Source organism: Equus quagga, unplaced genomic scaffold (assembly GCF_021613505.1).
Source record: "Equus quagga isolate Etosha38 unplaced genomic scaffold, UCLA_HA_Equagga_1.0 201502_RagTag, whole genome shotgun sequence".
Classification (NCBI taxonomy): domain Eukaryota; kingdom Metazoa; phylum Chordata; class Mammalia; order Perissodactyla; family Equidae; genus Equus; species Equus quagga.
In genome coordinates this window covers 1-27,336 of record NW_025798524.1, presented here as the reverse complement: position 1 = coordinate 27,336, position 27,336 = coordinate 1, and the positions used below count along the sequence as shown (strand labels likewise).

The following is a 27,336-nucleotide window of genomic DNA, read 5'->3' as shown; positions in this document are numbered from 1 at the left end:
TGAGAACTTTACATTGCCTCACCTAGTGCAAACTCTGACTCTCAAATGTCTACTGCTTTGCTTTCATGTCACGTTTTACCATGCTCCTGGGTTGTTTCAAGAAGCAACAAGGAATCTTCACTTCAAGAATAACTAATAGAGGCCAGCCCGGTAGTGTAGTGATTAAGTTCTTTCCCTCTGCTTTGGGGGCCCAGGGTTTGTGGGTTCGGATCCCAGCTGTGGACTTACACATCACTCATCAAGTCACGCTGTGGCAGTGTCCCACATACAAAATAGAGGAAGACTGGCACAGCTGCTGGCTCAGGGCCAATCTTCCTCATCCAAAAAAAAGAATAACTAATAAATTTAATGATTATTATTTTAACTTCTCTTTATTTTAAATATTTTATTGTTACTATGTTTAATGACACAGCCAAGACAGCAACTGTTCCAAGACAACAACATCTTGTTTTTGTGACCAATCTATCCTGATGACTCTTTTTAATATTGCTCTTTCCCAAATTTGCAATCATGAAACTGTTAAGATGTCTTTTACAGCTAAAATATCTTTGGGGTTTCCTGGGCAGCCATGGCGAAACACAAGATTTGGTTCTTCATCTTACAAAGGAGAGGCAATGAATACAACCAGATTCATATGGCATTCTCTAGATTAGCACTGTCCAATAGAGCTTTCTGAGACAGTGGAAATGTCCCAGATCTGCACTGTCCAATACTATAACTACCAGCCACGTGTAGTTGTTGAGCACTTGAAATGTGACTAGTATGTCTGAGGAACTGAATTTTTAATTTTATCTGATTTTAAATAATTTAATTTGAAATAGCTACATGTGGCTAGCGGCTATTATATTAGATAGCACAGGTTTAAAAAACTGAAAACTCATACGAGAGTGATTTTGTTTACCAAACCAAAATATTAAAACCTGAAAATGTCAAAAGAAAACTTCAGTCTTTCTAGTTGAATTACATATAAGTAACTTGTTATTTATATAAGTGTGTTTCAGTGGTTATATACTTTTCAGGTTCAGAAAAACCATGCTCCCAGACCCTTATACAGTGAATAAATCATAAGTATTATATCTTAATAGAGGATTCTACTTCCCTCCATTCTGTATGCTGATTATAAAAATTAACCAGAGCAATTTAGTCATATCAACCACAGGCTGGTTTGTAATTTTTCTGCTTACATTTGCCTACAGGTCCTTTCTAGAAGCGCCAGATCAGAGGTTGAGTTTCCTGGAAGAAATATCATAAAGTCTGAAAGGACACACCAGGGAATCTTGATTATGGACCCTATAGGGAATGAAATGATAAGTTGAACCGTGGCAGGACAAACATCAGCGCAGACATGGTTGTCAGGCTGCATGGAACAGCTGAGTCAGGACTGCCAGCACATTCCTCCTCCAGAGCAGAGGTCGAGGTGGAAGTGACTGCTGAACCCAAGCTCTTTGGATCAAGTTCAGTACCTATAAATAGGCCTACTGATTTACATTTTCTTTTGTTAACTACTTTAAATTACAAAACATTTTGTTTTTTAAATGACCATCCCAATTCTCCTAATTCTGGGATAGACTTTGTATAGATAACACATCTGTTGGACTCAGTAAGGCTGGAGGAGCCTTAGGATATGTAACTAACTGAGTTTGTGCCCCTTCCCTGGATACCAGGAGGTCCCTTCTATTGAAGTTTTCTGCTAAAAATCCCACCAGCTCCAGTTATGATAAGATTCATTCGTGGAAATTAAATTTTGCTTCTGATGAGCTCACAATTAACAACCTCATCAGTAAAAATTACGCCATCCAGGATGATAAGTTTTCTGTGAAGCCAGTTAAAATATCGCTGATCGTGCCACGACACAGGAAATGACTACTAACACTCTTTCTCTCAACTGATCCATCAAGGAAAATCTCTCTGCTCTCCTGTGTTGTAATCTAAGGCGTATTTGGTCATAACGCCTCTCAGACACTTGAGAAGGATACTTAGACAATTTACCCAAATTACAGGGTACACCTGTCATGGCTTCCCGTATTTGTGCGACAGCGTTATCACTACAAAAGTTGGGACTCAGAGAGAGGAAGGGGTGTGTCACCTGGGAAAGGTTCCTCCACCATTAAGGAGCATTCCTACCTCTCCGCTGGTGGCATCTCAATGACCTGGCTCTTATATCCATGTGCCTGAGATCATGGTTCCAGTACTCCATGTGTGCGTTTCGTCCTCTGGCTTAGGATCTCTGATTTGGAATGCTGCCTTTGAAACTGTCCCTAACAAAGGCAATGACAGCAAGTGAAGCTGTGTGGACTGTGTCACTATACAGGTTCAGCAAGAAAGCCTTGTCCTAGTTGCTGCCACGGTGCTGGAAACAGACGCACTGTAGTTAACGCTGACAAGACACAGCAGCGTTTGAGCCCTGCCTAATACCTCCTTTTGCGTTTGAGTAGATGCTTCAGGGGAGACAGTGGTTCCTTCATAAAAGTCAAGAACAAGTCAAGTGGTCGTCCCAGGTGGGAACAGCCAACCAATGGGAAGTTTACAGCTGAGCACCAGACAGGAGGCTGTTAGGGGACGTTCTGCGACGTTGGCTGTGTTCTCCCTGCAGCTGCGTCAAGTGCATTTTTAGCACGGTCTTAAGTGGTGCTGCACCACCACTATTCTGTTGGTTCACAGGCTAGAAGATTCTACAACAAAAGAAACCAAAGTGACCTAAATAAACACATAGAAATTGTGTGAGACTGTCATGTGAATCAAAGATAGCGGCATAGACCTGAAATCTGGGAAACTGCCTGTGCTCTCTGCGGTCACCGTGACGCTGTGGGAAAGGGAGGGCTAAGAGAGGGGATGGTAGAACACTTTCCACGGGCAGCAGCATTTGCCCAGGGATGTACAAACTGAACCTTGTATTCCATGGCGTGGGGCCGATCAGTTAACGCTGAGGAAGGACCGTGAACTTTGAGTGACCCCCGTACTCCAGCCCCTTGCAGGACCTAAGTGACCAACCGATGACAGGACTTGCTTCAGCCACCTCTACACAGGTCTGTAGGCTCCTTTGGTTCTCTCCAGGGTGCTGGTATCCAACGCTTAGCACAACCACTTTTTTGGTCCTTAAAAAAACCCTTTGATTTTTTTCTCGGAGAACTACTCAGTGAGTTTCTTCTCCGGTGTGTGTTCCCCTGCCTGGCAAGTGAATACACTCAGCTTTGTATTCCCTCTACCTGTGGTGGTCTTTATTTCAGTCGTTGAAAGACATGTGGCTGCTGTGTTAGACTGCAGGGCCTTCGCTCTGTGGGTGAAGGGAGGAGGGCCCATGACAACTGAGGTTCAATTTCCCATTTGCCAGAGGGATGGGGCTCGGAATCTGAAAAGAGTTTCTTGCACCTTATGCACACTATGGACTGAGTTTGTTGATTGAGATTTGCTGTTCAAACTCACTGTGCAATACTGAAGGCTATAAAATGAAAAATAAAACCTTTCTCTTCATCTTCAACCCTTGGCAACTTCCCAGTGGAAAATATAACAGTTTCTTACATACAGCCTTATGTATGACCTTATTTTTTTCTGAGATGGGATCATGGTATTTAAATTATTCTAAACATTGCTTTTTTATTGAACAGTATAGGTGGGGATCTTTCCATAGAATCATAGCCTACCAACTTTAATCTTTATAGCTGTATAGTATCGCATAGTATGCATATAGAATAATTAACCCATCCCCAAATTTGTGGACATTCAGATTGTTTCCCTCTTTTTAACTACAAAAAAACAAAGCTACTTTTCAAAAACTGAGACAAGCAAAAACTCAATAGAAAAATAGGTAAAAAGAGACCAGAAAAACACAGGCAAACGGGTGTTTTTTTTTTTTTTTTAGGAAGATTAGCCCTGAACTAACATCTGCTGCCAATCCTCCTCTTTTTGCTGAGGAAGACTGGCCCTGAGCTAACATCCATTCTCATCTCCTCTACTTTATATGTGGGACTCCTGCCACAGCATGGCTTGACAAGCAGTGCATAGGTCCACACCAGGGATTTGAACCAGCAAACTCTGGGCCACCGAAGCGGAACATGTGAACTTAACCACTGCACCACCTGGCGGGACCCAGCAAATGGTTTTAAACATACAAAAAGATTTTCAACCTCACTCAACCTACACTATAGAGAAATGTAAATGAAAACTACAATAAGATACTAATAACACCTTACACCTATCAGATTTACAAAAATCCAAATGTTTGACAATGCACTTTGTTAACGAGGCTGTGAAGAAACAGGCACTCACATATTGTTGGTTGGGACATAAAATGGTGCAACCACTTGGAGTGAATTTGGCTAACAAACTTCCATATGCATCTACACTTTGATTTAGCAATACCACTTCTGGGAATTTACCCTGAAGACTGACCCCCACAAATATGTAACAACTCACGCACAGGGTTATTCATCATGGCACGATTTTTAACAGCAAAAGATCAGTTCCAGTGCCTGTTAACAGGGAACTGATTGAATAAGATATGGTACATCCAGACAGTTGCACTGGTTTGTTGATTCTGTTGATTTTTCTACGTTAATCATATTGTTTTTCACAAAATGACAGCTGATCTCTTTACTTCCAATCCCCATATCGCTTATTGCATTTTCTCATAGCACTGCCGAGCATCCAGTATAATTTTAACGGGTAGTCATGGGGGTAGACAGGTTTTTATTTTCCATTAATCTTCAAGGGGATGCTTCTAAAGTTTCTCCATTGAGTTATTATTTTTTTAAATTCACTGTTGGATTCAGTTAGCTAATATTTTATATTGGATATAAAAATATATGTTATATATGATATCAGCCTAACTGACTTTTTAAATAATGTCCTTATCCAGTTTTTGGATTCAGAGTTACACTAGCCTCATAAATCATCTTGGCAGCCTTTGCTCATTTTCTATTTTTTGAAACACAGAGTATGTAATAAGAGTATCCATCCTTTGAAAATTTGGCATACCCCGCCTGTCAAACTGTCTCGGCCTGTGCTTTTTCGGGAGAAGTGCTTAATTGCAATTTCATTTTCTTTAATGCTTATTGGTCTATTCTAATTTTCTCTTTCTTCTTTCATCAACATTAGAACTTTTTATTTTTCCAGAAATTTATCCATTTTTTGGTGGGTTTTAAAATATTGGTGCATATTTACTATAAAATTATTTTACAGGGGCCGGCCTGGTGGCGCAGCGGTTAAGTGCGCATGTGCTGCTTCTCGGCGGCCCGGGGTTCGCCGGTTCGGATCCTGGGTGCGGACATGGCACCGCTTGGCAAGCCATGCTGTAGTAGGCATCCCACGTGTAAAGTGGAGGAATATCGGCACAGATGTTAGCTCAGGGCCAGTCTTTCCCGCAAAAAGAGGAGGATTGGCAGCAGTTAGCTCAGGGCTAATCTTCCTCAAAAAAAAAAAAAAAGAAAAACATTAGTTTACAATTTAAATCTCATTTTTGTTTTCAGTTATTTCTCCTTTTCTACTTTCTCTAGTTGCTTCTTCTTTGTTTACATTTTCCTTTCTTTTTTTAAAAATCTTATCAGAGTTCTGTCTTACTGTTTTTGACGAACCAATTTTGGTTTTATTCATTTTCTCTGTCATCCTTACTCTTAATTTCATTGCTCTCTACACATTCCTAAGTGACGGACGGTACACAAGGGACTTGTCTTTCTGCATTATTTGAGTCTTAAAACTACTTACATATAATTTTATAAAAATACAATGAATTATAAAAAGAAAAAACTGATGGGGGGACGTAATTGTCACTCAGCTCCAACAGAACAGTGAAACATTTCAATCAGTGAAATCAGAATTGCTGACGTTTTGCCTCCTAACAGTGACGCTTCTCTTCTTCTTATCGTGTTATGTATACAAGCATGGTGACAGAGTTTCCAATCAATTAGCGTGATGCATCGACAAGTGTTTAGACCATGGGAGAAGGAAGACAGCAGTTGATGGAAGATGACTTGTTGGTAAAGGACTAGAGAATTAAAGAGGCGGCTCTAGAAGAGTTTTAGAGTTGTTTAAGTTCACTTTTTTGTTTCTCTTTTAAAGCTTTCATTATAAAAATTTTTAAGCACATAGAAAAGAATAGTATAATGAACACTCAAAAAATCTTACTTAGATTTAACAATTGTTAATATTTGGGCAAATTTGCTTCATTTTTTGTTGTTATTATTGAGGTATTTTAAAGCAAATTACAGTATACTTTCTTACTTTGAAATAGCCTAGTAAGTATCTCCAAAAAAATAACGATATTTTCCTACATAACCATAATACTATTGTTCCGCTTAAAAAATTTAACAGGAATTTTTTAAGATACTGCTCAGTCCATATTCAGACTACCGTAATATTCCTCAAGTGGCTTCTACAATTGTCTTTTTAATCAAGATCTGATCAAGGATATATGTTACATTTAATTCTTAGGACTCCTAAACCTCGATCAGTCTAAAACAGCCTCTCTGCCTCTCATTTTTCCCCATTACAATGACTTGTTGAAGAGGTCAGAACGGTTGTCTTATAGAATGTTTCAACTTCTAGATTCACCCGATTGTTTCCTTTTGATATCAGTTCTTTTGTTCTTCTTTCTCCTATATTTCCCAAAAATGGTAAGTTAGATCTAAGTCTTAATTGGTCTGATTTTGAATATTTTGCCAAGAATCATTTCACAGGCGATGCTGTTTATGACATACTGCATCACATGGGGAGGTACAGCGTGTGGTGTTGCCCCTGTTGGCAACGCTGGGAGTGACCCGTGTGTTAAAGCCGTGACAGCGTCTATTGAACAGTTATGTTTATCACAGGATAATATGACACCATGCAGACAGAAAGTGCTGCATCAGATTTTCAAGTCATGGTTTTGGTATCTGCTGGTAATTGTCTGGATCAACTATTTCGTAAGGGTTGATGAAACTCAAACTTCTTTGTTCTCTCATTGGTCCTACATTTATTAGCTGGCATTCCTCTCTACAGAAGAGCTTTCCCTCATCACTTGGGAATGTCTGTTTACTCTGAAATACATTTCTCACTGGAAAGGTAGGATAAACGCTTAATTCCTTCCATCTAATTAACAATTTCCTAATAATGGGTTAGTGGAAATTACCCCAACCTTGGCTCGTTGAGTCCCCTTCAGCTTGCTTCTGTGTCTCTTTGACACAATCCGGTCTTTAAAAACCTGTTTCTTTTGGAGGGGGCGGGGGGAAGATTAGCCCTGAGCTAACATCTGCCGTGAATCCTCCTCTTTTTGCTGAGGAAGGTCGGCCCTGGGCTAACATCCGTGCCCATCTTTCTCTATTTTATGTGGGACGCCTGCCATAGCACGGCTTGATAAGCAGTGTGTAGGTCCGCACCCAGGATCTGGACCAGCGAACCCCGGGCTGCCACAGCGGAACGTGCGAACTTAACCGCTGCGCCACTGGGCTGGCCGGTATTTGCTTTTATTTGAAAGAGTTTCCCCAGTCCTGCCTTGCCCATTCCCAGCTCCGGTGGGAACCAGCTGTTTCTGCGAGCCCCGTCTCCTTTTCGTAAGGACTGGTACTGAGAGGTCAGGACCCAGGCGCACTGTGCTGTCTGACCCTCATCCTTTCAGAGCACGTACCCTGTCCTCCCCAAACAAGAACACCACTGGGAGCTTTGGTTCACGCGGCGTTGCCTGCACAAGCTCTTCCCCACGCACTACATCAATGTGACCGTTTACTGAGAAGCGTCAATCCGGTAAAACTCAAACATGGAGTGATTTGACTTCTTGTACCATCCCCGCCTTCAACTTGCTCTGAAAGCCTTCCTTTCCCAGGCCTCAAGGCCATTTGAGGCCCCTATCATTGCATGTCCATGTCTTTTAGTCAGTGGAACGATCCAGTTCAGTTTAACTCTATTTTCATATCTAATGCAAAGCAACCCCCTCCCTCCTCACAGGACGGGCAGCGGGGACCTCGTGTGAGGCGGGGTCTGCTGACTGACTCCCTCCCGCTGGTCCCACTTCCAGGTTGTGGCTCCTCGGGTGCTGGAGAAGGAAAACAGAGGGTGAAGAAACGCAAATGTCTTTTGCTTTTTTGAGGTGATTCATTTCTTTATTGAGATATAATTCACACATCATAAAAACTCTCCATTTTAAAGTGTACAATTCAGTATTTTTTAGTATATTCACAAGGTTGTGCAACCAACACCACTATCTAATGCGAGAACATTTTCATCACCCCAAAAAGGAACCCAGTACCCATTAGCAGCCACTCCTCAATGCCTCCTCACCCCCCAACCCTCCCCCTACCCCAGCCTTAGGCAACCGCTAATCTACTTTCTCTCTGCATTTGCCTATCTGGGACATTACATATAAATGGACAATACATATACTATTTGTGGCCTTTCATTTCTGCCTACTTTCACTTAGGATATTTTCAAGGTCTATTATTCACGGCTGAATAATTCCATCATTCCAATATATAATTATTGGATTGCAACATATAATTATTCCAATATATAATAATATACATTATTATCCAGCATTCCTTGGCTGGATCACATTTTATTTGTCCATTCATTAGCTGAGGGACATTCGGATTGCTTCCTCTTCTTGGCTATTATGAATAATGCTCCTGTGAACCTGACTGTGCCAGGTTTTGTGTAGATGTATGCTTTAAATTCTCTTGGGGATATGCCTCAGAGTGGAATTGCTGCATCATATACTAACTCTATGCTTAACTTTTTGAGAAACTACCACACTGTTTTCCAAAGCAGCTACAGCGTTTTACATACCCAGGAGCATTGGATGAGGGTTCCAACTCGTCCACATCCTCACCAATACTTGGTATTTTCTGTTGGCTTTTTTGATTTCCAAATTATGGTCATTCCAGTGGGTGGGCGTGGTGTCTCAATGTAGTTTTGATTTGAATTTCCCTAATGACCCAGGATGTTGATCATCTTCTCATGGGCTCATTGGCCATTTGTATATTTTCTTTGGAGAACTGTCTCTTCATATCCTCTGCCCATTTTTAAATTAGGTTACATGTCTTTTTATTATTGAGTTGTAAGAGTTCTTTACATATTCTGGATACTAGACCCTTATTAGATACATGATTTGCAAAAAAAATTTTCTCCCATTGCTTCGATTGTCTTTTTTTCTTTCTTAATAGTCTCCTATGAAGCACAATAGTTTTAAATTTTGATGTAATTCAGTTTATTGTTTTTTCTTTTGTTGCCTGTTTTTTGTGTCATATCTAAACCATTGCCTAATCCAAGGACAAGGGCATGAAGATTTATTCCCATGTTTATTTTGTAGACTTTTATTTAGATTTGATTTTAGATTTGATTTTATTTAGGTCTTTGATCTTTTTTGAGTCTTTTTTTAAAATTTAAATTGAATTTATTTTTTAGAGCAGTTTTAGGTTTATACCAATTTTTTATGTATGGTGTAAAGTAGGGATCCAACTTCATTCTTTTATACGTAGCTACCCAATTGTCCCAGCACCATTTGTTCTATTTCCTCACAGAATTATCTTGGCACCTTGTTGAAAATCAATTGAGCATAGATGTTTGGGTTTGTTTTTTGACTCTCAATTCTATTCCATTGGTCTATACGTCTATCCTTAAGCCAGCACCACACTGTTTTGATTATTGTAGCTTTGTAGTGAGTTTTGAAATCAGGAATGTGAGTCCTCCACCTTTATTCTTTTTTTCCAAGACATTTTTGGCTTTTCTTGGTCCTCTGCCTTTCCATAAGAATTTTAGAAGCAGTTTGTCAGTTTCTACAAAGACGACGCCTGAAATTTTGATGGGGATTGCACTGAATCTGTGGATCAGCTTGGAGAGTAGTAGGTCAGACAACAACAAGTCTTCCAGTCCATCTACTTAGGTCTTCCCTAATTTCTTTCAACAACGTGCAGTGCGCAAGTCTTCTACTTCTTTTGTTAAATCTATTTCGAAGTATTTTAGTCTCGTTGATGCTATTATAAATGGAGTTATTCCCTTAAGTTCATTTTCAGAGCAAATGTCTTTTTCCTGTACTGGGAGTAACTGGAATCTCCTGCTGTGGCTGTCGGTTTACCTCGTAACGCGGACTGACCACAGAGGCCTCCTGTGGGCAGGCATCCACGGCCTGGCTCTCTCACAGGACACGTGTGCTCTCTGGAGGGCCCTGCAGGCCTCCACAGAGCACAGAGTTCCCCGCTCCAGGACAGTGAGCTCCAGGTCCCGGATTCCAACTTTGCTACTCAGCCTCTGCCCCACCGGCCCATCCCACAGCCTCCTTCTGGGTTTTCCTCCCTGTGGCATGCATCCTCCTGGGTGGGATTCAGGAGAGAAGCTCAACCACAGCTAGCTCGCATTGTGCTCCCTTGTCAGGTAAGCGCTTACCTTCCAGATACTGCAATTTACTATAAAGGTATAGTAATTACAGTGCTGTGGAAAGGCACAGGGGTGGAAGGAGAACCTGACAGAACCCACAGAGAATCCAGAATATACGTCAAAAGTGAATTACCCACTTTTTGGGAAAAGGATAGCACTCTCAGCGAAAGGTTTCAAAACAACTGGTTGTTGATTTTGAAAAAAAATAAAATTAGTTTCCTACCTCACACTTCACACAAAAGTAAATTCTAGGTGTACAAAATATCTAAAGGTTGTAAAAACCAAAACTTAAAAAAAACTAGAGGGAAATATAGAATATTTTTATGACCTTGGAGAGGGGAAAGATTTTTTTAAAAGAAGAAATAATAAGCATAAATCAAAAAAGAAAAGATTGGGGCCGCCCTGTGGCTGACTGGTTAAGTTCGCGCCCTCCGCTTCAGCAGCCCAGGGTTTCGGCGGTTCGGATCCTGGGCGCGGACTTGGCACCACTCGTCAGGCCATGCTGAGGTGGCGTCCCACATGCCACAACTAGAAGGACCCACAACTAAAAATATACACAACTATGTACCAGGGGGCTTTGGGGAGAAAAAGGAAAAATAAAATCTTTAAGAAAAAAAAAAGGAAAAGATTGATAAATCTGATCATGAAAAGACACCATTAAGTGAAAAATCACGCTCCAGACTGGGAGAAGTATTGGCTGCATATAACTGATGAAGGATTTATATCCTGACTAAAGAAAAATTTCTAAAAATCAATAATAAAAAGACAAGCAGCCCATCTGAAAAGTGGCCCAGGCAGAAACGGAGATCCGAATTGCCAGTGAACACGTGGAAAGATCTTCAGCCCCGTGAGGCCAGGGAAATGCACATTAACACCATAAGGAAATACCATTTTACACTCTTCAGATTAGTAAAAAATTAGAAACTCTGGAAATACACAGTGTTAGTGTTGGACACTCGTATTCTGCTGGTTATTTTTGAGATCTTTTTGTCAGTTGAAGATGTGTATACACCAAGACCTCGTAAATGTCACTAAAGAAACTTGCACACATGCATCAGGAGAGGATGCTATAAAAATGTTTATATAGCAAGGCTAAAAAAAAACAGCAAACAAAACAAAACAAAAACTCTGGAAACTCACCAGATGGCCATCAATAGGAGATTAGATAAATGCTAAAACATTCCTACGGTGCAATACCATAGAGTAGTTAAGATAAATTCACTGGAGCCATCCTGTTTATCCATAGGATAAATCTAAAAAAAAAAAAGAGCAAGTTGCAGAAAGGTACCTACAATGTGATAGCCTTCATATAACACTTAAACTATGAACACAATACTAAATATTGCTAACGGGTACATTTATATATATAGGAAAAACACAACAGGTGTGGCAATATAAGCACCAAATTCAGGAGGGAGGGAGGGAATGAGATCAGCTGGGCTGTACGAGGAGGTCATCACAGTTTCTGTTCTTGTTTGTGTGCCTGAAATACCTCACCAGAAGCAAACAAAAACAAAATAACTCCCGGTATTGTGAGAGCTCCAAATTCCAGTTTTTGTAAACTCTTTTATTCAGTTCTAATTTCAGCCTACTGCTTCCAAAAAAGGTTGTCTGCCCTCAGCCTGGTGACACAATCAGTTTCTACCTTGAACCTCATGACTAAGACTCTCCCTTGTCTTGGGGAAGCCAAATACTTGCTTCTAGTTGGCAAGTCCATACAGGAATTTCTTCCCACTTTACAGCCAGTGTTTTCTTTCTAAAATATTCCAACCTGTTTGCCTAATTTTCAGAGAAAGGGGCATTCACGAGCTGGATACAGCAAACCTTTGGGAACATGGGTTCAGAGTGGGGGGTGTCAAATTTCCTCATCAGCCAGCTTTAAGACTACTGAAACGGAGTCAGGATTATCCAGTTCCAGTTCTGACTCTGTCCCTAGCCAGGAGTGCAAGACCATGGGTGAATCCGTGAACTGCGCGGGCCTTCGGCTTCCTCACAGTCAAACAGGGGTGGTGGAGCAGAGGATCTCTAAGGTCCCTTCCTGATCTAACTTTCCACGATTCTAAGGCAGGATTGATTTAAGGCTCTGTCAAACGTTCCTTGGCTCTGAAGTTTCTCTCTTCTCTCATCGCCATCATGCCGGCTGGATAAACACTGGTGATCTCAAATCTCTGGACTTGAGGGATGCTGTATTCTTCACATGCCCAAGTTGCAAGTACAAAGAGTCAATTTACCCCACCTGCCATCAGGCAAGTGTCCTGGCTGCTCCTCGGGGTAGAGACTAGCACTGTCTTTGTAACTTACACCAGCACTCGTCTGGTAAATCCCTTGAAGGGGCTCATAGCCTCTTTGCGGTAAAATTCTCCTGCTTTCCCCTGGTTGGCACTAAGAGGAGTCTATTTTCTGAGGTATGGCACAATTACTTCCTGTTGATGGAGATACTGTATTATCAATGGACAAAGAGGGCCCATTTGAATTTATACAAATGCCAAATATTAAGTTCAGTGGGAGTAAGAACGGTCAGCTTCTAGTCAAACCTGTCAGTTACAACAGTTGGCAACTACCTGTTGCAGTCAGGAATTACAGGTTGAAAGCAAGTAAGGTCAGTTTAATTCACGTGGTGTTTAAATTCAAAAGAAAGGAGACGGGCAAGCCGAGTTTGAACATTACACAGTTAATAGCAGGGAGGGTGCCTCATCCCAGATGACTCAAAATGCCAGTGCAGTGTGGGAAATGATGGCGAGAAATGCAGTGTGGCCAAGTTCTTGAAAGAAGACAGTGCGAGGTAAGTTACATAGCTAAATCATGCACAAGCAAAGGCAAATTTTGGGAACTCACAAAATCAAAATACATTTGAGAATATTAGTTTAGTGACTGTGAACAGACTAATATTGTGTATTCTAGGTTTATTTAGAAATTAGATGAAGCAATAAGAAAAACTAGAAAATATGGCATAAATATAAGTAGATTATCTGAAAAGAAGAAAAAGGACTTGAGTTATTGCAAACAGTAGAAGGCAAGAGAATTTCATCCAGGCATAGAAAGCTCTAAATAAGACTAAGCAGGAAATATGGCAAATACACATCTTATAGTTAAAAAATTTGCTTTCTTAATGCATCATTTGACTTGTTAAATGGTAAGCTGGCGGAGTAACAGATTCCACCTCTATTTCAAGCACTACCTGATACAGTTAATGTGGCAAAAACAAAAACAGAAGAAACACAATTGCGCAATTCTGGAGTCGTCGTCAAAGGTTCCCACGTACGACAGGCAGGCAGCACCCCGAGATTTACAGTCGATGGTTGGAATGATTTCATCCTTAATATAAGGGAACAAACACAGGCAGGAATGTGCTGCTGTTACTAAAGCAGACACAGTGGGTAAGTTTCACTTCCACATTCTGATCTAGCTGATGAACTCTTCTCACTTTGCCGGATGACCGTGAAGTGTGTGTGTGTGTATGTATATGATGGCCCACATGTCAAATTACTCCTACTTTTGGAAATATCTTTAAAACTCTAAATGACCTTGTTAAAATGGAAAGACTTAGGATTGCTTGAAATTATTAGAATAAATAAACCCTTCCAAATGAGAACTAGTCTAAATCAATATTCTACTTCTGAGAGTGGGTTTGTCATAATGGTGAGTTTCAGTTTTGTTTATTTGGTTTGGCTCAAGAACACTCCCTTCATTCCTTCTTAGTTTTCTTTGGCCCACCCACACCTACTAAGTGTCCCTTTTGATAGTCCATCATTGTAATAACTGTATAGTCTAGTAATTTCTGTTTTCCCTACTAAACTGACTCCCTTGAGGGTAAAAATTGTATCTTTTCAGCTCTGCATACCCAGGGGCAAGTCAAATTCTGGCAAAGGAGAGGCTATTAGATAATGGACAAAATGAAAGCAAATTGCTCCCTCACTTGGTTTTGCATGTCTCTAAATGGTTCTTTGCGTTTGGTTGGCTTGATTGTGCCGCTGGCACAAGAGTCCACTTGTGAATTGGCATGGACCATTGTTACTTGAGAGACCGCACTGATGGCAGTTCAAAAGAAAATCCCCAAACTAAAGCTCTATGTCAGGTTACCTACTTTTTGGCATGTGGCCTTTGTCCTTAGTAGATATAAGGAATGGTTTTCAAAACGCCTGAACAGATCCAGATTATGACACTTTGGGCAACAGGTAAGGTTTAAAGGGCTATTCAATCATTTCTTTTGCGTCAGAGCTGGCTACAGAACCACCTGGGTTGGTCATGCTTCTCGTGGTAAGAAGGCTGACTTTCATACTGCCTTTGTTACTGAGAAGTGGGTTTTTGTAATATCAGTTTCACTAGTTGTGACTACATTGGAAACTGAAGTAGCCTCTCCATTAAAGATGAAGTGACCTTGGTGCTTGTGACTAGGCTAAATGACTCATCTGGGTCACACAGTGAATTGACAGCTATGAGAGCACCTCTGACTCTACCAGTTCTCCAGTAACTGCCATCAAGGTGTCTACAGAGGGGCACACCAGCAGCATAACACCTTGCCAGGTGGGGAAACCCATGAGAGGAAGGCCGACACCTGTATTGTCTCCTTCTGTGGGTCATACTGACCAGGTACGTCAAGCAGAGAGTAATTGTACTCCAGGGAGTTGTTATGAACACGATTTAGCAAAGTAGTTTCTAATCTCCTGCTTTCAACATATACAAAAGACACACCCCGCCTTTGCCCACACTCTTCTGTAAAACACACCACTACTCCAGCAAAGAGACTACCTGTTACCCAAGAAGCGCAAAGACTACCTGTTACCCAAGAAGCGCAAATCCAGATTCCATATGGGCTATGACACAGACGTTGATAGTATGTATTGCTGCTGTTCTTCCTGAATTTTCATTTAAGTAGGCATAGTATATTTTCTTTTTCACTGAGATTACTGAAGAAGATTAAATAAGGCTATCTAATTAGATGTAAGTACCTATTACTAAAGTATTTAGGCTAACCTAGACTGGAAGATAATGCCTACCTGAATCATAGGAAGAGAAAGAAATCTTCTTACCCAGAATTTAGTGATTTCTGTTTGTTAGGGCATGCTGTCAAAAATATGCTATCAAATCGTTTAAGAATGACTTTTTAAAAAAATACATGTTTGCAGAATAAAATGAAGAATTCAGACTTAAGTTAAAAAAATGAACCATAATTTTACCACCCAGAGAGAATCACTTGCTAATATTTTGGTGTATTTGCTTCCAGAAAGCTTTCTATGCCCAAACCACATTTTCTATATGAACTGATACCTAAGACAGGCATCTGTCAATCAGTTGCTGAGTAAAATACAATCAGAATATAGATAACAACAGGTATGGCTGAAGATAATTAATAAAAAATCATCCTCAAAACTGTTGGAAAAATCAAGAAAACCCATAAAAAACCCATAAAGTTTTTAGGCCCTTGGTATGATGGGATGAATATAATGTCAGCAGTTCCTTTTTAATCCTCCTAAATCATATTTGGTAAAGATTAAGTCCACTACTTAAGTGTTTAGTCAGAGAACACTAGAATAGCAAGAAACCTTAGAGGTTCGTGTATAGTCTATGCCCCCATTCTGTAGATAAGAAAACCCAGGCCAAACAGGAAGCATGATTTGCCAGGGATGCTCGGCTAGTTTGTGGCAGAACCAGGAGTAGATTTCATCTCCTGACTCCAAGGTTCTGAAAATAGTGTAGAATGTAGAGCTCACGATCCCAAGAGAACTTCCAAAGATCTCACGTACTACAGATTGATGGTGTTCACCTGCTCCACTTTACTTATTCTGCCTTCAACCAGACTCTTCCAGTTATAATAATGAACCTAGGCAATGGTCATCGATGACTGCGAACTTCATAAAAAGGGACAATTGGAAATGATGTGCCTCCTATGGATGTATGATGCAGCTTTGCCAAAAAATTCAAACCAGGGGCTGGCCCCATGGCTGAGTGGTTAAGTTCACACACTCTGGCGGCCCGGGGTTTCCCTGGTTCTGATTCCAGGTGCGGACATGGCACCGCTCATCAGGCCATGCTGAGGTGGCGTCCCACATAGCACAACCAGAGGCACCTACAACTAGAATATACAGCGGTGTGGGGGGGGGGGGGGGGGGGGGCTTTGGGGAGAAGAAGAGAAAAAAATAAAAAGATTGGCAACAGATGGTTAGCTCAGGTGCCAATCTTAAAAAAAATAAAAATTCAAACCTGAATCAGAATAAAGCATACAGCACTATCAAGTATCTAGGGGATAGAAGAACATGCTAGAGACTCCCAGGAACACAAACAGGAAAATCTAGAATGTGGGAAACCTAAAGGACAGATGACTTGGTATCTTCAATAAATAAATATCAAGGAAAAATGAGATTTAGAGGGCAAATCCATGTAATAAAAGAGACCTAAGAGACAAATGAATCAAATGCAACGTATTGGCATTGTTTGGATCCTGATTTGAACAAATTATAAAAAACTTATGAGAGAGGTACATTAATACCAACCTTACAGAAATAAAAATGATCATAAGGGAACAGTATGAACAACTGAATGCTGACAAATTAGATAACTTAGATGAAATAGATAAATTCCTAGAAAGACACAAACTATTGAAACTGACTCAAGAAGAATTAGAAAATCAGAATAGTCCTATAACAAGAGATCAAATTATTAATGGAAGAACAAAACAAAACTACCCACAAAGAAAAGGCAAGGCCCAGATGGTTTTGCTGGTGAATTCTGTGAAACATTAAAAAAAGAATAAATGCCAATATTTCACAAACTCTTCCAAAAAGAATAGGAGGGAATACTTCCCAAATCATTCTGTGTGGCTGGCATTATCCTGTTGTCAAAAACAAAGAAATTCCAGTAAAATTAGAGACTAATATCCCCTATGAATATAGACGCAAAAGTCTTCAACAACATAATAGCAAATAAAAATTCAGCAACAGATAAAAAGAACTATAACACCATGACTGAGTGGGATTCCTTCCAGGAATGTAAGGTTGGTTCGATATTTGAAAATTAATGTAATACACTATATTAATAGAATAAAGGACAAAAAGCCACATGACCATCAAAATAGATACAAAAAATGGCTTTGACAAAATCTAAAACTCTTTAATGACAAAATACTCAACAAACTAGGAATAAAAGAGAACAAACTCCATTGGACAAAGGCCATATAGGAAAAGCCCACAGCTAACACCCATTTAAGGGTGAATGACTGAATGCTTTCCCACGAGATCAGGAACAAGACCAGGATGTCCACTCTCATGACTTCTATTCAACATTGTATTGGAGGTTCTAGCTGGGAAAATCAGGGAAGTAAATGAAATAATAGGGATGCAGATTGGAAAAGAAGAAGCAAAAAAGTCTGTACTTTCAGATGACATGATTTTGTATACAGAAAATACTAAGGAATCCACTAAAAAACTAACAAATGAGTTCAGTAAGGTTGTAGAATAGCAGATCAACATGCAAAAATTAATTATACTTCTATACACTTGCAATGAACAATGTGAAAATGAAATTAAGAAAACAGTTCCATTTACAATAGCACCAAAAATAAAACATATAGGGATATATTTAACAAATGAAGTGCAGAACTTAGATTATGAAAACTATTAAACATTACTGAAAGTAATTAAAAATGATCTAAACAAATGGAAAGACATTCCATGTTCATAACTCAAAAGACTTTATATTGTTAAGATGGCAACACTCTCCAAACTGATCTAAAGATTCAATGCAATTCCTATTAAAATTACAATTACCTTTTCTGCAGAAATGGACAAACTGATTGGAAAATTCATATGGAAATTCAAGGAACCCCAAATAGCCAAAACCACCAGAAAACGAAAACAAAGTTGATGGACTCATATTTTCTGATTTCAAAAACTTACTACAAATCTATAGTAGTCAAAACGGTATGGCACTGGTGTAAGAATGCAGATATATATCAGTGGAATAGAATTTGGAGTCAAGAAATAAACCCAAACACTTATAGTCAATTGGTTTTACACAAGGATGCCAAGACAATTTAATGGAGAAAGAATAGGCTTTCCAAAAAATAGTGGTGGGACAATTGGATAGCTACATGCAAAAGAATGAGTTTGGACCCTTGCCTCATACCATGTACAAAAATTGACTCAGAATGGATCAAAGACCTAAATATAAGAGCCAAAAGTCTAAGACTCTAAGAAGAAAACATTGGATTACATAACAGTTTCTTAGAAAGATACCGGAAACACAGTGACAAAAGAATAAATAGATAAATTGGACAATAAAATTAAAAACTTTTGTGCTTTGACGGGCATCAACAAGAGAGTGAAAAGACAACCCATTGAATAGGAGAAAATATTTTCAAATCATATATCTGATAAGAGACTTAAATCCAGAATATATAAAGAGCTTTTATAAATGAATAATAAAAAAGACAACACAATTGCAAAATGAGCAAAGGCTCTGAATAGACATTTCTTTGATGAGATATACAGGATGGCCAATAAGCACGTGAAAAGATGCTTGACATCATTAGTCATTAGGGAAATGCAAATCAAAACCACAGTGAAATACCACTACACACCTAACAGAATAGGTATAATAAATAAGACAAATAATAACAAGTGTTGGTGAGGACGTGGAAGAAACTGGAACCGTTATACTCTGCTGGTGGGAATGTAAAATGGCACCTTCACCACGGAAAACATTCTGGCCATTCCTGAAAAGGTTAAACATACACTTATAATTTATCATCAGCAATTCCACTCCTAAGTATATGTCCAAGAAAAATGAAAACACATATCAAGGGGCCAGCCTGGTGGCATAGCGGTTAAGTTCGCATGTTCTGCTTCTTGGTGGCCTGGGGTTCACCAATTCAGATCCCGGGTGTGGACATGGCACCGCTTGGCAAAAGCCATGCTGTGGTAGGCGTCCCACGTATAAAAAAGTAGAGGAAGATGGGCATGGATGTTAGCCCAGGGCCAGTCTTCCTCAGTAAAAAGAGGAGGATTGGCAGTAGTTAGCTCAGGGCTAATCTTCCTGAAAAAAAACCCCAGAATCATGTCCACACAAAATGTTGTAGTAGAGTGTTTACAGAAACACTATTTGCAATAGCCAAAAAGTGCTTTGGAAAAACTCAATGTCCATCAACTAATGAATGGATAAATATAAATATGAGGCATTACCAATAGGGGTACTGATAGGGTGTTACTGATACTGGCATTGTAGGTGGGAAAGTATGAATTCTTATCTTTTTTTTTGAGGAAGATTAGCCCTGAGCTAACATCCGCCACCCATCCTCCTCTTTTTTGCTGAGGAAGACTGGCCCTGAGCTAACACCCATGCCCATATTCCTGTACTTTATACGTGGGACGCCTGCCAAAGCATGGCTTGACAAGTGGTGTGTAGGTCTACATCCAAGATCTGAACAAGTGAACCCCAGGCTGCTGAAGTGGAATGTGCGAACTTAACCGCTGTGCCACTGGACTGGCCCTTGAATTCTTATCTTAACAAAGTGCACTCTTTTACCTTGAGATAATGTTTAATGCACTGTTCACTTTAATGGTTAAAGCAGATTGACGAAATAATGAAAAGCAATAGGATATACTGGAGTACATGAGGAAGCCATTCAGTTTAAAACTAATTCAGCCTGACCTTGTTTTTCCAGAAAAGCCTGATGTGGCCTGTTGAGCATGCATTGTACATCTGCTTTAAACATTTACAGTGTCTCAAAGCCAAGAATGATGCCCTCAAAGATGGGGATGCTGCCTCCCCCCAAATCAGCATTTCTTTTAGGATAAGCATCTCTTCCCAGAAACTACGGGTTAATTACAGACCTGCTGTGTTCACCTTGTGACCACTAACCTGCTGTGCCAGCAAAGCATCTCATGACTGTTGTAAAAGAGATATTCCTGTCCCACGTGATGTACATCCTTTGTTGCAAGACCGTGTGTAACACCTCTGTACACCCTGCTTCTGCAGAGTGCTCCCTTCCTTGGAGAAGGAAGCCCCCAGGCTACAGTCCTCAAAGCTGGTTCACAGAATAAACTCACCCCAATTTTGATTTATAGATTATGGATTACTTGCCTGGACAAGATGTACAATCTATGTTTGATGGGCCATAAGTGAGGCTTCTTTAGTGCAAGCTGACTCTGTGTTGAACCAGAATAGCTACCCTGTATGTCCCAATATGTGAAAATCTCGTCAGTACTGAAGACTATTGAATTGTATAGCTTAAATGCGTAAATTGTACGGTATACGAATTATATCTCAATAACTGATAGCAAAAGAACTTTGGGACACGGACATTTGAAGATTGACAGGAGATGATACCAGGAATTACTTCTTACGTGTGTAGTGATGTTGAGGTTATATTGAAGCTGGGTACCTGAGGGTCACTGTAAATATTCAGTAAGAACAGGATTACCCCTTGACCTTGTTCCCAATAGCATCACAAATGAAAAGACGTTAACCTTGTCAATTTGCTGTTTTCTTGTTTAACCTGAGGGGTGACTCAAGGGTCACAAGGATTTTTGAGCTTGTTTTGCAGAAGAAAAGAATGCCTTTAAGCAAGTTAGGATCACCAGATAACCAGCCCTCAGCTGCCACTGATGCCCAGAAGTCTGATTGCCCAAGGGCTTATCTGGAGTGAAAGAAACTCAATTTCCTATTTGTTTCTCCAAAACTCCTTCTCTCAAGCCCTTAGCTCTATAAAACCCAATGCTCTCTCCTTTTGTTAAGGCAGATTTGAGAGAACCTATGTTGCCAGCTTCTTGTTTTGGTGAATTCGAATAAACTTCCTCCATCTCCAAGCACCATAGCTCAGTGATTGGCTTACTGAGCACAGGGCACATGAACCTGAGATCAAGAGGTTCGGTATCTATCTTTGTAAGAAAAGAATCTTATCTCCTAGAAATGCTACAATATTTGTAGATGAAATAGTTAAAAAATTATTCTCTTGGGGCTGGCCCTGTGGCCGAATGGTTGAGTTCGTGCGCTCCCCTTCAGCGGCCCAGGGTCTCGCCGGTTTGGATCTTGAGCGCCAACACAGCACCGCTCATCAAGCCATGCTGAGATGGCATCCCACATGCCATAACTAGAAGAACCCACAACTAAAAATGTACAACTATGTACCACGGGGCTTTGGGGAGAAAAAAAGGAAAAAGAAAATTATCTTGACCCTACCTATCTCTTGAAGAATCACCCCAATTTTCTGCCCCCTTACCCTTACAACCAAATCTTCCTCCAAATTATCTACTCTTCCTGTCTCGAATTGTGTACCTACCATTCTCTTTTGAACCCATTCCAATCAGGCTTTCATCCTCACCATTACAGTCCATCAGCAATTGACTTGGCTGCTTTTCCTGGTTCCCTCTTATTTCAGTGGCTGCTCTTTCTGTCCCCTTTGCTGGTTTCATTACCATCTCAACCCCTAAAGCTAGAGTTGACAAATAAAAATGGCAACCAATAGGATATATTGGAGTATATGAGGAAGCCATTTGTTGTAAACCTAATTCAGCCTGACCTTGTTTTTCCAAAAGGGCCTGACCCTTGGCCATTGAGCATGCATTGTATATCTGCTTTAGACATTCCCTATGGCAAGAACAAAGGCCTTTGAGATAAAGGTACAACTTCCCTCCCCCTCCCAACATTGGCGTTTCCTTAAAGATTAAGCATCTTTCCTTAGGCTAGGAACTGATTGCTGTGCTCACCTGTGACCACCCAGCTCGAGATAACAGACTTGCTTCCTGCTGCACCTGCCAAGATAGCAGACCCACTACCTGCTGTGTCCATCAAGCGCTGTGCCGACAGGGCAATCTTGTGACTATTGTGGGAAGGACATTTCAATCACATGTGAAACAGCCTGTTTGGGGGTATATAACCACTCTGTATACCTCACTTCCTTGGTGCCCTTTCTTCCTTCGGGAAGAAAGGCCCTGGGCCATGGTCCTCAGATTTCAGCTCAGAATAAACTCTCCCAAATTTTCATTTATAGATTGGTTATGGATTATTTTTGTTGACAGAGTGCTCCAGGGCTTGGTCCTTGGGTAACTCTTTCAAATCTGTCTAGACTTAGTATCTAGATGATCTCATGGCTTTAAATACTCTCTACATGCTGATGTCTCCCAAATTTACACATCCAGCCTAGAACCTTCTTCTTTTTTTTTGGTGAGGAAGATTGGCCCTGAGCTAATATCTGTTGCCAATCTTCCTCTATTTTGCATGTGGGATGCCACCACAGCATGGCTTGACAAGCAGTGTGTAGGTCTGCGCCCAGGATCCAAACCCACAAACCCGGGGCCACCAAAGCAGAGTGGGCAAACTTAACCAATATGCCATTGGGCCGGCCCCTGGACCCTTCTTCTTATACAACTTACAACTTATAGATATACAAGCGAGACTCATATATCTAACTGCCTTCTTGATATCTCCATGTGTTAACAGGCATTTCAAACTTAACATCTCCAAAATTTAATTTCTTCTCTCTTCCCATCCCCAACCTGCTCCTCTCAGTGTTTCTCATTTCAGTAAAGTGCAATTCCATTTTTCAAATTGCTCAGGCCAAAAATCTTGGAGTCTTAACTCCTCTTTTTCGCACACTCTACCAATTAACTCATCAAACCCTGTGTGTCATCATGTCTGAAAATATGGTGACACTTCACCCCTCCACTGCTTGCATGCTTCCCAAGCCATCACCGTCTCACTTGGGAGTACTGTGTGGCTTCCTAAGTTGTCCCCGTCTTGCTCCCCTATAATCTGTTGTCAAAAGTCCCTACTCCCCTACATTCCATTCTCAAAACAGAAGCTACAGTGATTCTTTCAAAACAGAAGTCAAATCATGTACTTCTCTGCTCAAAACCTTCCAATGGCTTCCCATCTCCCTTAATAAAAGCCAAAGTCCTTACAATGCCCTTTAAGTCCCTACACAATTTGGCATCTTGTTATCTCTGACCTCATTTCCTACTTTTCCCCTCCCGTCCTCTGCTTCTGCCACTCCGGCCTCCTTTCTGTTCTTACAATGTAGTAGGCATCCTCTTGCCTCAGAATTTTTGCACTTGCCACTCTGTCTACCTGGAAAGTTCTTCTCCCGGATAAAGGACATTTCTTGCTCCCTCACCTCCTTCAGATCTTTGCTCAAAGTTGGCTTCTTAGTGCACCGCCTTGTCCTATTTAAACAGAAATCTCTTTCCCTATCCTCAGCACCACTTTCCCTGCACCGCTTCATTTTTTCCCCAGAATACCTATCCTACTTGACAGAGTATGTAATTTATCTATTACTTTATTTTCTATCTCCTCTCCCTGAGAACAGGGACTTTCTCCTGCTTTGCTAAGTGTTTGGCACATAGTTGGTATGCAATATTGTTGAGGGTATGAATGCTCTTTATAATGCACTTATTCTCTCGGCCTCATTGTTTAACCAGCACTAGCTTCATGGGAGTTTGGCATATATCCCTGAAAGAGTTGAAACTGACTGAATAGAAACATCGTTCACTCACTCAGACTGTGGCATCTATCTTCGTAAGGGAGCCCAAAGCACAGAGTGGGAATTCTGGAGGTTCAGGTTTCAGCTGCAGCCTTGGTACCAATCAGCCATGGCTGGCAAATTATTTTCCTTTCTGGCCCTGAATCTCCTCATCTGCCAAGTGGAGATCGTTGCTTTGAATGATGTCCCGGGACTTCTGAGAACGTAAAGTGAAAGAGGAAGAGCTGAGTTGGGAATGATGGCCTCACTAACGTCCGTATCACACACAAAGACGTACTTACCCGGCACTTTATACTTTTTAAAGGCAACGAACAGACCTGAATTCAAACCACAGGGTTCTGTTAGGGACCTCGGAACGCAGTTTTGCTGTTAAGCCCCTAGGCATACCAGTGATGTGACAGTGAAAGCTGTTGATGTCAGCCTATTCTTTTACGTGTGAACTGTTTTCTTTCAATATCCTTGAATAAACCAGTGAACAGTCAGGGCCACGGATGCCCAGCTCCCATGGGAGTTATTTCCTGACCACTTCTGTGTATGTGTGGTTGGTTAGCTTCCCCTCAGCCCATCTGTAACCCAGAAGCTTGATTTTCTCACAGTAACATGTGGTAACAATTGGCTCACGTTTATTTTGGATTCAGTGACATATCATTAATTTACACAAAGCAGTAGTACAACGCCTGGCATATCTTACAGCCTCCATAAGTGCTTTCTATAAATGGAGCATGTATTGACCTTCTAGTCCCAACTGCAGTCCTTCCACCATTTTACTACCCCCAGTTGAGGATCTGAAACAGTATGGATTTCTCTACTTGGTTTCAAAAGCTTCCCCAACCTATGGAAAGCAGAGTTTCAAAGAGATATTTGACCACCCATGTTCATAGCAGCATTACTCACAATAGCCAAAAGGTAGAAGTCACCTAAGTGTCCATCATGGTATGTACACACAATGGAATATTATTCAGCCTCAAAAAGGAAGGAAATTCTGACACATGCTACAACACGGAGAAACACTGAAGACATTACGCTAAATGAAATATGCCAGTTGCACAAAGACAATTACTATATGATTCCTCTCATATGAAGCACCTTAATAGTCAAATTGACAAAAAGTAGAACGGTTGCCAAGAGCTGGCAAAAGGGGCTTAGGAGAAGTTGTTTAATGGCTATAGAATTCCACTTTTGTAAGAGGAAAAGAGTTCCTGAGATGGCTGCACAGCAATGCAAACGTACTTAACTCTACTGAAGGGTACACTTAAAAGTGGTTAAGATGGTAAATTTTATGTTATGTGTATTTTACCTCTATTAAAAATTTTTTTAAAATCTCCATCCTATTTATCAAACCTGACTTTCCAGTCCTGTGGTTGGTCTTTTCCCCCCATTTCAGTTAGACTGCTGTCTTCAGTGAACTCCCAGTGTAACACCCACTCCCTCTCGAGCCTTTGTCCTACGGTGTTTCTTCTCTGCAATGCTCTTTCACCGTTACCGTCCAGTTCCAAAAAGTTGCTTGTGCTTTCGCCCGAAAGATCGGTTATCTTTTCCAGATCAAACCAGGAGTCACAGCCTCCAGGTCGTCCCTCCTCTTTGAGACCACACTCCTCTCCCTTTCCTGCACCAGAGAGGGGCCTACACCGGCTCTGTTTAATGCGGTGGCTGAGTCTCTCCAACTATCTCTTCTACGCGCGAGCATCAGGGGCAGCATGTCAGTTCTCCTCCCGCATCCCGCGCCCAACACACATGCACGCCAGCAGCACGGAGCTCGGCGCACAGGGGCTCCAGGGACAACTCGATGGTCCGCACGTCGAGATGGAGGAAGAGCGGTCTCCCCGAGGCCGCGAATAATCTCACACAAAAGCTTTCCACGGCAAATTCCCGCGAGCGCACGGGCCTGACGCGGCAACTGTGGTCCTTCAGCATCCTTTAAGGCGGCCCCGTCACTCGCACCGTTTTCTACCCTGGGAAACCTTTCCCCTCACAGCATCCGAGAGAAAAGCGAGCGGGAGGACGGAAGCAGCGCTTTTTGTGGAGATCCTCAAGGAAGAAACAGACTCCAGCCGGCCGCCTCGAGGACCTCCGAGGCCTACACGGGCCCGCTCCGCTTGAAAAGGGGCAAAAAACCGTTAAAAATGTGTGTTTCCGGCCGAAGCGTCCGCTGCTACTTCAGATAGGAAGGGAGAACGGAGGCCAGCGAGGGACGGGAAGCCGCAGGACACAATTTCCTTCATTCAAATCGCTCGATGGGGGGGCGGGGGGGCGGGGGGTGGGGGTGGGACCACGAGTAACCCGGAAGTGAAAGTCGGCTGCCTTCAGGTATTAGAGCCCGGACCGAAGGAGTTTCCGGCCAGACTTTTACCCAGGCTTTCCTGGTTCCACCCTAGCTCTCCTCAGCACACTCCCGACTTTCTGGTGCTCTACTGCCGTGGCGGCTTAGATCCGATCCTCCTTGCCCAGCCTGAGTTTTGCCGCAACTCCCCAGAAGGCCCTACTGAACCTTGGCCACCCTTGTCTGAAATAACCTTTACCCTACGGGTCCCCATCAGGGTCATCTGACGTTTGCCAGGAGGGGAAAGCTCCCGGGATTTGTATGTCCCGAATCGCAGTTCGGCCCGGCCGGGGCCTGCGCGGGGCGTTACCATAGAGAGGGAGCCGCCTCTCTGGTCCCGGTTTACACTCTCTATGGTACAGCCGGCTCGTTGGCGGTAAGGGGAGAAAGGGAGACCGCAGTGCGCAGGCGCTCGCGGCTGCTTTTTTTTTTTTTTTTTTAATCCCCGCACCGAGCGCTTAACCTCATTGGGGTGGAGGAGAAGGCGGCGGCTGTCTGGTTCGCAGCGGCAACGGTAGCGAATGATACGGCTGTAAGTACCGGGTTATGGTGAGGAGATTTAGGCCCCGGGCCCCTGCCCCCTCCCTCGCAAGTGACACCGGGCGCCGAATTTGGGTGGCGGCGACTTGCAGCGCTGTCACCGGCTCTCGGGTGCACTTTGGGGGAGGGGGCGGCCCTTAGGTGGGAGCCGGCTGAGGGGCGGGATGGGAGGGTTGTTTATCCAACCAGTCGGTCGCTGATCCCAGGCTGCTTTGCGGGGGGGGGGGGGGGGCGGGGGGTCAGCCCGGCTTTGTGTCCCCCTCCCTGTTCCTCTCCGAGAGCCCACCCCCGCCCCCTCCGTGACCGGAGGCTCCGGCCGGGTAGGAGACGCCGGCGGAGCCCGAGTGGCGTTTGAAAAGAGCCCGAGATTGCAAGGGGAGGCGGCGAGGGAGCGAAGCCCACGGCAAGCAATCCTGGGCGAGGGCCGGGTGTGGAGAAAGATCCAGAGGGAAGGGGTGCCGGGGAGGCGGGCGGCCGGGTCTCCGAGCCTCCGAGCCTGCCAGACAAAAGCGGAGCGAGCGGCGCCGAGCCCAGCCGCCGGCAGGGCGGCCTCGGGGGTCCCCCCGGTCCCTGCGGCCGCAGAGAGCTGCTTTCGGAAGCTGGGAAAGCGGACGAGTGCCGAGTTAAGCCTTGTGCAGCCTCCTCAAGTTGCCTTTGTTGTGCT

At 42.3% G+C, this 27,336-nt stretch overlaps 1 long non-coding RNA gene across 1 annotated transcript; it reads right to left on the bottom strand.

The window, feature by feature from the left end:
* Window positions 1-432: 432 nt before the first annotated feature.
* Window positions 433-26,020, bottom strand: LOC124233401 (uncharacterized). The gene is made up of 3 exons (XR_006887051.1): window positions 23,826-26,020; window positions 11,479-11,591; window positions 433-2,672 (listed from the first exon to the last, which is right to left on the bottom strand). It is a non-coding gene; the product is annotated as an uncharacterized LOC124233401 (long non-coding RNA).
* Between the last annotated feature and the right edge of the window lie 1,316 nt (window positions 26,021-27,336).